The sequence below is a fragment of the Aulonocara sp. 'chitande type north' Nkhata Bay genome, linkage group LG4, assembly GCF_057382095.1.
Source record: "Aulonocara sp. 'chitande type north' Nkhata Bay isolate Kocher_YH1m ecotype deep benthic linkage group LG4, A_spYH_male_GT1.1, whole genome shotgun sequence".
In the NCBI taxonomy this organism is placed as follows: Eukaryota; Metazoa; Chordata; class Actinopteri; order Cichliformes; family Cichlidae; genus Aulonocara; species Aulonocara sp. 'chitande type north' Nkhata Bay.
The window spans coordinates 10,543,717-10,552,283 of NC_141347.1; the positions used below are offsets into that span (position 1 = coordinate 10,543,717).

The following is an 8,567-nucleotide window of genomic DNA, read 5'->3' on the forward strand; positions in this document are numbered from 1 at the left end:
AAATTCAGGATCTGACACAGACTGATTCATGTCCTACACAGTTCTTACAAGTTCATAGAAATTTCTGTTCAATTAAAACCAAGTATTTGAGTTGATGATTGTAATTTTTATACAATGTTGTAATTTGTTTTTCAACAATTTTTTGATTAATGTTTTGTTTCCTTTACAATATTATACTTTAATGTATAATATTGTAAAGGAAACAAAACAGGAAACAAAACATCAATCAAAAAATTGCTCTCTTTTTTATTCGGGCTACTTACATTTATTTTGGGCTACCAAAAACTGAAGAGTCCCTGCCTGAAGGGCTACCAGGGATTTTGAAATTTTGCGAGCCCTGAGATATATTTATTTTTTTAATTACTTTTGTTTCAGCAACATTAAATTTAAAAACTGTACTTTTGAGTTAAAATATATATTTATAATTTTAATAAATGACAAATTAAAAAGGCATGAACATTTTTTTGTATCGAAAAAATATCGAACCGTGACACCAAAGTATCGAACCGAACCGAACCGAACCGTGAATTTTGTGTATCGTTGCACCCCTAGTGTACAGGTAAGACCGTTTAAACGGACAGCATTTATAGAATGACTATTAAAAGTCAGCGAGTGTCAATAATATTAATGTGGTTATGTTAGTAATACACAGAGTGCTAATATAACAGCTTTAAGATGCATTTGTAGATATTATTACGTGTTTTACCGTCTTTATGGTGCTAGCTTAAAGTTACGGTGTAAACGTTAGCTTATATTGGAGTAAAGCTGTTACTGTTTAAACGGTGTTAGCACAGAAATATTAGCTTCTGTCATGACTGATGAAGTTACTAGTTAATAAAGTTTCCAGTAAAGTGTTTAATCGCAGCCACAGACTGACAGCAAATATCTCGATTAGCTTCAGTGCATCTATAATAAATATGTGCAAGTTTCAGTGCTTCGTTTAAACTGTATGATACTTATACTGACCCAGGGTCCGTGTAAAATACAATCCTAGCTGTGTGAACAAAGCCTGGCTTCTTTAGTCCTGCATGACAAACCTCAGGATGCAGGCTATTATTACTCTTTCCTGCTGGCACACCTGTCACACCTGAGAGTCAGCTAGAAACGTACAGTGACGTGGACATCATGCAAAGACTGCCAGACTCTGTAATACTGCAAATGATCAGTGACTCAAGTTAACACTAAACTTTAAACGGCACCTCTGTGTCTCTGTGTGCTGAACATCTAGGATTGAGTCAGGCTGCATCAGCTGAAGCTGTTATTTGTATATATCAGTATTTTTTTATTCAGGTGTGGGGAAAATACGTAAGACTGCAGTGAAGCGATGCACCAGATTAATCCCTGGCCAAAGGTATCGTACTCAAATCAGACTACTGATCCAGCCACATCAGCCTTTTGTGAGGTCTGTTTAAAGTAGACTTAAAGTGAACTGCAGGTTCCTGAGAGGTGGACTGTGAGCACAGAAACACATGTTCATACATACAGCTGCAGCAAACTTACATTAATTTTAAATAGATTTGTTACTCTGGTGTCTGTCTCTGTGTTAGTCCTCTGACAGACTGGTGACCTGTCCAGGTGTGCTCTACCTATGACTACTGGGACAGGCTCTAGCTCCTGTAATAGAAATTTTCTGTTATTCTCATTTAAAGTATTTAAGTGCTTATGCATATGCTTAGTTGTGACACTGTTACTGTTCAGTGAAAGTTTCTAAAACTAGATGAACTTACTTCAGCGTCAGGAGTTTGAGAAAACAACTCCCTTTACAGGTGCTGATAAGGCCACAAAACAGCATAACCATTGATCCGTTGAAGTGTGGTAGGATCCATTTGTAACTTCCTCCCTCTTCCTTGGAATGCATAAAGGAGTAGGAGCACCACTTCTGTGGCAGCGCTGACATGACTGAACTGTGATGTTTGATGTGTGTTGGCGCAGTAATAAATAGCTTGATCACAGCTCTTTCTGTGTTGCAGACTTTATTTAAAAAAATTCCACGACACCTCCCACCCTCCCACTGTGAACCTGAATTGAATATTCAGAAGACATTTGTTTAAATAGTTCTACAAATCTGAGCTGTTGGTGTGTCCTTGGATTGTGTGGTAATAATATTAGAGCCTGCAATCTTTCTTACTGAATCTCTACTATGAGTCATGTTACCTGTCATGTTATTCTATGTTTACCTGTCAGCCTGGACAAATGTGCTGTGTGAAGGAAATTAAATTAAATCAGATCTGAACTGCTGCTACTTTTTGTTATTTTAATTCTCTTCTCTGTTTTCCAGAACAGTTCTCCACAGTCGCTGTCCACATGGGTCAGTGGGACCAAGAAGCACTCTGCTAATGTGTGGACTCTGACCAGCAACATCCAGCAGGACCCAGACAGCATTTTCTATCTCCCAGCTGGAGTTTTTGTTTGTCTGTGACTGGAGAGTCAGATTTTTGTTGAGCTTCACACTTGCAGACCTAAGTCAGTTTGCAGAGATCCCTCCCACCCATGTCCTAGATTTCTTATCTGAAACAGTAATATTTCAGTGACTGCTGCTTGTACCACAGGTTAATACACGCTACTGATCCCTGATAGGAGAATCATCAATTTTGCCAGCAAAGAAGCCTGGTGGATGTTTGTTTACAGTCTGATGATGGGACATCATGCTCTGCATCTTTAAAGTTTGTCTCTTGATTATTATTCATACCCAGGAATGTGAAGTATGCTCATATCTACTATAACTGAACCAACCTGGTGCTCTTCATTTATGGAGGCTGTTGAGTCTGAATGTTGGATGTTGTGTATCTCGTGTTCTCTGGGCTTTGTTGTCCTCAGTCTTTTTGCAGGATCAGAAAACAAAACCAGGAGGCGCGTAAATGTTTCTTCTCCATGATGTTTCTTCAAATGTTTCTTCTGGATGATGATAAGACTGTGACACAGGATGCCACCTTTGGTCTTGTGATGAAGCAAAGCTCAGGAAGAAGTGCGATTAAATGGTACCCACATGTGTGCTGCTGAGAAGGATGTACAGGGGCACCTGCAGCCAAATCCAAGCTTCAGCTTAGTTGTAGTTGCAGAATGCTATAGGACTGAGACATCTAAGGCATCAAATGTTTGATTAAACGGATGAAAAAGAGAAGTTTCTTCCCTATAATTATCACTTCTTAAAATCTGTAGCAACTTCAAGTCTGTCAGCGTGCTGAGCATGCTCAGAATGTGACAATATGTTTTTGTTCAATATTTAATTTCTTTCAGTTGCAATTGTTAAATGAAAAAAAATATATTCTTATAATTTAGCAAATGAATTTATCAAAAAAAATATACATATATCTGTATTAGTTTTAATAAATTAATTTGACACCTGTATTGAAAATACCATATTGTATTCATACAGAATCAGTATGGTATCATTGTTTGTCTGTTCACTGATTGTTGAAACTAAGAGCTACTTTGATCTGTTTAGATCTAAAGTATCCAAAGTTGAGCTCTGATGTTTCTTCACCCCTGTGTGTGTGATATGTGATTTCCTACATGCTGGCAGAGCAGCAGTTTGTGCTCACAGATGGTGACGGTGTGGAGAGACGGTGGTGTTTCCTCAGAAGAACCAGCAGAGTCACTTGCTGACTGATGTTCGTCTGCACTGCACAGAGGAAATCAACTGACCGAGGTTTGTCCAGTGACGTGTTTATGAAATGTATATTTGTTTTATGCTTACAGATATGTTTTTCATGACAGAGGCTCTGCAGAGGTTAGACAAAGCAGAGAAAACATGTGCTTTACATTTTACTGTGATTTATTGAGATATTTGTTGCCTGATGTTCAGCAGGAATGGAGAAATAGAATCAAAGGGAGATGTTTTTGATGTTTTTGTAATGATGTAAGTAAATCTTCAATATTATTTATTTGCTTGGTTATATTAGGAGTGTTTCTGAGTGAGGGGGAGAGGAGTCATCATCCAGGTAAAGTGACGTAGATCAGTGGATACACTTGTCTCCCCTTTAAAGGAGACGATCCAAGTCATCCTTAAATGTTAGTGCTTTCAAATACACAAACATTTTTAAAGGACAAAAATGAACATCCAACTTTGACTGTAACACAAAATAAATCTTTGCATGTGTGTTTTCAAACTCTCAGATGGGCAGCATATCAGTCTTGGACTGTGTAACCTGCCGGAGCAGCACTGAATGACCACCGCACATAAGCATGTTCCTGCAGCATTCAGCATCTGATCCTTCATCTGTGTGCTTCTGCTTTTGGTAAGTAGAGTTACCCAACTCCAGTAACTCTAAACACATGCCATCCATTTCTGACAGCCTGGTTACTTCCTGTCAGTTACTTTAGAAACCATGTGGTCACCTGACCTAACACTGTTTCTTCTTCTTCCCCTTAATGTTCAAGTGTCACATGTCAAACAGCTGGAGAGGAAACTACACCAGTGTACTGGGATGTTTCACCAACACGTGCCAGATGCTGTTCCTTCATGGTGGCATCACCAGAGACAGCCCCACCCACCTCAGGACCTCGCCATTGATCATGATGATTATAATGATGACAGCGAGCGGAACTAAGACTGTAAAAATCCACGACCAGAATGTTTCTTTCTAATTATGAATGAATACTGAGAGCCTCTTTCTGTGTTTTGTCTGTTTTGGTTGTTTTTTTTTTTTTTACCTCATTTGTTACTAACAAAGTTCACAAACTCACACAGTTTACATTCTGTATGTTTCCATCTTTACCAGCCACACTCTAACTGCATTTAAGAAAATAATCCTTAGAAATCGGCGCTTTTCTCTTTTGTAATTGATGATAATTCAGTCTGCGCTGCTTCTTTCTATTGCGTCACACATTGCTTTAAGTTTTTCAGTGTCCGGTTATTTTTTACTGCTGTTTGAATTCTCTGAATGTTTGACCCTGTAGACTGTTTGATGGACTGCTTGTCTTCCTGTTTGTAACCGCCGCCTGTTTTTTAATAAAGATTTGGATTTCTGACTTCAACACAGCCTCTGCGTGTCCTCCCTTTGTGTCCTCTTCCTCTGTGAATGTGTTGCATGTGTCACAGATTCATTTTATTAACAGCTTTCCCACAGTGAGTTGCATCAGCATTCATTCACAGCACATTTCAGAAGGATTCAGATTAATACAGTGATCTTATAGTCAGAATGATCCTGACAGAGTGCCACTGTAAATGATCTTTCATCAGGTAAATTTTAAAGTTCAGTATTTCAAAGCAGGAGTTATGAAGACTCATACTGGCATTAGGACTAATAATATGTACTTACAAAGTCAAAGTTTTTTAATTATGCTAGAATATTGGAAGACAATCAACTTTTAGTGTTTTCCACATATTAATTATTCTGAAATAGAGAAGGTGACCCTAACTGTACAGAAGCACTAAACAACTGACAATCTAACAGACATCATTGGCCTGAGCCGTCATGCACAGTGAGTCTGATCCTTTGCTGTGAGAGTCTGACAAGCATGTTTCTGGTCAGTTTGGAAGAAATAATATCACAATGTTGATCTTTTTTTCAATATTCCTTCTCTTTTACAACATAAACTGTGATCAAAGGTACTTATGTTCACAGCATGTAATAATACTGACAGTCCAGGGCATTGTGGTCTGTTGAGCTAGGGTTAGGGTTAGCAATTCAGACATATGTATTCAATATTAAACGTCTCTGACGTGGGCCACTGTCCACAGTGTTGGGAAATCCATACCAGGCTGGAATGAGTCAAGGTAGGTGAGCATCCACGAGAAGACACAGCAGATGCATCCTACTAATACTGACAGGACCAGGAGACTCCAGAAACCGAGCATCTTCTCTTCAGTGCCATCCTCTCCTGTCACCCTCTCTGCCCGCAGCTGAGTATGGAGTAGATAAGGGCGCAGAGAAACCCTTATTACTAATTTGTATTTTAATTCAATTTTCATGAAATATTCAAATTCAGTATTGGTCCTTTTATACTAATAACCACGTATCCACCCAGGCTCATGGTGGGGCAGGGCTCTGTCCTGGAATACTTGAGTACAAGGTAATGTACACCCTGACCAGGTATCCAGTCTGTCAGAATTGTTTTCAATATTTGGTGCAAAAACATGAGTGACAACAAAAATCCAACTAGGATTCTTGCATATGATGAATGAAGTCTGTCTTTGACTGTTGTCCAGCTGATCCATCAAACCCCCAGCAGGTGAACCTTATTCATGACATAACACCGCAACAATGTAAAAAATGAAACAGCAACAGTCTAAATGTAAAGTGCATTCTAAAGTCCTCTTCAATAAATCATATGCAAAGAGTCATTCAGGACTGTAAAACGTGAACTACAGAGTCTTCATCATTAAATCTCTGGTTGCTTCATTTTTCTATCCTATATCAGATATTTTAAAGGTTAGCTTAGGTAAAGTTCCATTCTCATGGTGAGGCAAAATGCTTTATGTGTGTGTGTGCGTGTCATGAATGGCTATAAAAGGCCTATAATTAAAGAACAAAGAGGGGTTTGAGTTCGAGTTGCGGCAGACTGTCACTACTTGTAAGTGGAACGCAGCCTTCCTGCGGCGGACAGCTAATAACAGGAATCGGACGCAGTCCACCCAAGTCCACAGCAACCACCATAGCAACCGCCTAGCATGACCTTAAAAACATATTCTGTCTTCATAACTATCAAAAACATGAAATGATTTGCAAAGTGTGAAAGTGTTACAGCTGCAGAGAGCTATGGCGGTATCTTTGGAAGCTGTTTACACAGCTAATAATATACGATGTAACCATGGAGACAGTCAGTCACGTGAGCTAGCGGTGCATGTTTACTACAGTGAATAAGGTGATTGTGTGCACAGCATCCACACTCTGCAGAGGGTAAAGACATTACTTCAATATTGTTTTATATTGATGTATATTTGCCTTCTGTTGACCATCACCTCAGGTTCACCATTACAGTTTCAGCATACAGATGCACACTGTCTAAATATGAACACATTCAAAAACTCATGTCTCAGAAATAAGCACAGCTGTTCATGTTTGTCATTAGAGTTTTATTTGTAAGAAAATTATGAACTTCATATTGTGTATCAAATAAAAGAACATTTCACAACTCTGAGTCAACAGAAACAGGAAACAGAAATGTCTCTAATGTAGACATGTACAGTGTAGTGTAAGCATTAAAAGATCATAAAAGGAAACACTAACATTTATGTGAAACTAATTGTAATTAAAAAAAGGAACAGGAATCTGAAAACAACACTTTTTTGGTCTAAGTGATCAAAGTAGAAAACAGAACTGATGTTCAAAAACAAACCGTAGCTGCACTAATATTACACATCTCGATCGTTGTACTGAACAGACATGTTGCTTTTAAAACCACATGCAGTGTGTGACCATGACTGTTCACTGAGACCATGAACGCCACTTCGCTGAAAGCATTCTTCTTCTTCTTCTTCTTCTTCTTCTTCTTCTAAATTGGAAGCAGAAGGAGCACGAGCTGCTTTGATCTACTGAAATGAAAAAGCAGAACATCTGAGCTGAAACCATTAAGACAGGAACAAATTCAATGCAGTGTCTCAAGTGGCTTAGCCTGTTACAACTGTTGATACAAGCTAAATACGGTTAACACACAGTATCAGGGAGCTCCAGTGTGGGAACTAGTGGCTTTAGGTTTGTAGTCATTTAACTTTCATCCATTCATTCATTTAATTCAGGAGGAAGAAATGCCAGGTTGGTGCAGGCTGGTTACATGCATTTGGTCCCATGCTGTCTTGAATTAAATGACTTGGTTCACTTTATGGCTGGGCTGTATGTGGGGTTATATCATGTTATTTGGGCAGGAGTACCTGTCCCCTGTTAGACTTAGAAAGTTTCTCCATAAGTAGAGTTTCTAACTCTTATAGCACATCTGTGGCTGACAGCTTTTTGGTGGCTCTTTTTACCCCACACTGGTTGTGAGTGTGTAAATAGCCCCACTAGTTCTTTTGGGTTGCAGTTAACTTGGGAGGAAGAGGTGGGTATGCCATGACTAGATGAATAACAATTATCTGGGATACATAAATTTCATAATGCATGCATATATCTCTATAAACCTGCCTGAGGGCTGCCATTTTTACATTCAGTTATTTCTTTGTTGAATCTAAATAATGAATGTGTTACAGTTAAAGTGGCACTGATCAGTGTAAATGGCTCATTGGGACACAGAAACCTTTAAATTAAACCCTATCACCTGATATCGAGTGTCAAACAATATCAAAGCTGTAAAAGATGTTTACAGTCAGAATTTATAAAACTATGATTGTAAATAAATTCAAACAAGTGAGCTTTTCTCTTTGTGCTGAACATCAACACTGTGATTTCTTAGACTGTAAGCTTTACTTTAGTGCAACCAGTTGTAGAAGCTGCCACTCCAAATGTCTTTTGATAACAAGAAAAAAATACCTTTTCAGTACACGGCCTGAAGTTCTTCTCCGACATCTTCTGCAATCAGCTTTGTCTGCTGGTTTGAAGACAATAAACCACAAAAAAGATGATTTAGTCACTTTGTCTGTGTCATGCAGCTCGAATGTGTCGTGTAACGATGTTGAATAGCTGTCGTTA

General features: G+C 38.6%; 1 long non-coding RNA gene across 1 annotated transcript; it reads left to right on the forward strand.

Moving 5' to 3' along the window:
• Positions 1 to 3,383: 3,383 nt before the first annotated feature.
• On the forward strand, positions 3,384 to 4,972 carry LOC147331968 (uncharacterized). Its single transcript, XR_015128924.1, has 4 exons — positions 3,384 to 3,649; positions 3,903 to 4,011; positions 4,117 to 4,238; positions 4,381 to 4,972. It is a non-coding gene; the product is annotated as an uncharacterized LOC147331968 (long non-coding RNA).
• Positions 4,973 to 8,567: the final 3,595 nt, after the last annotated feature.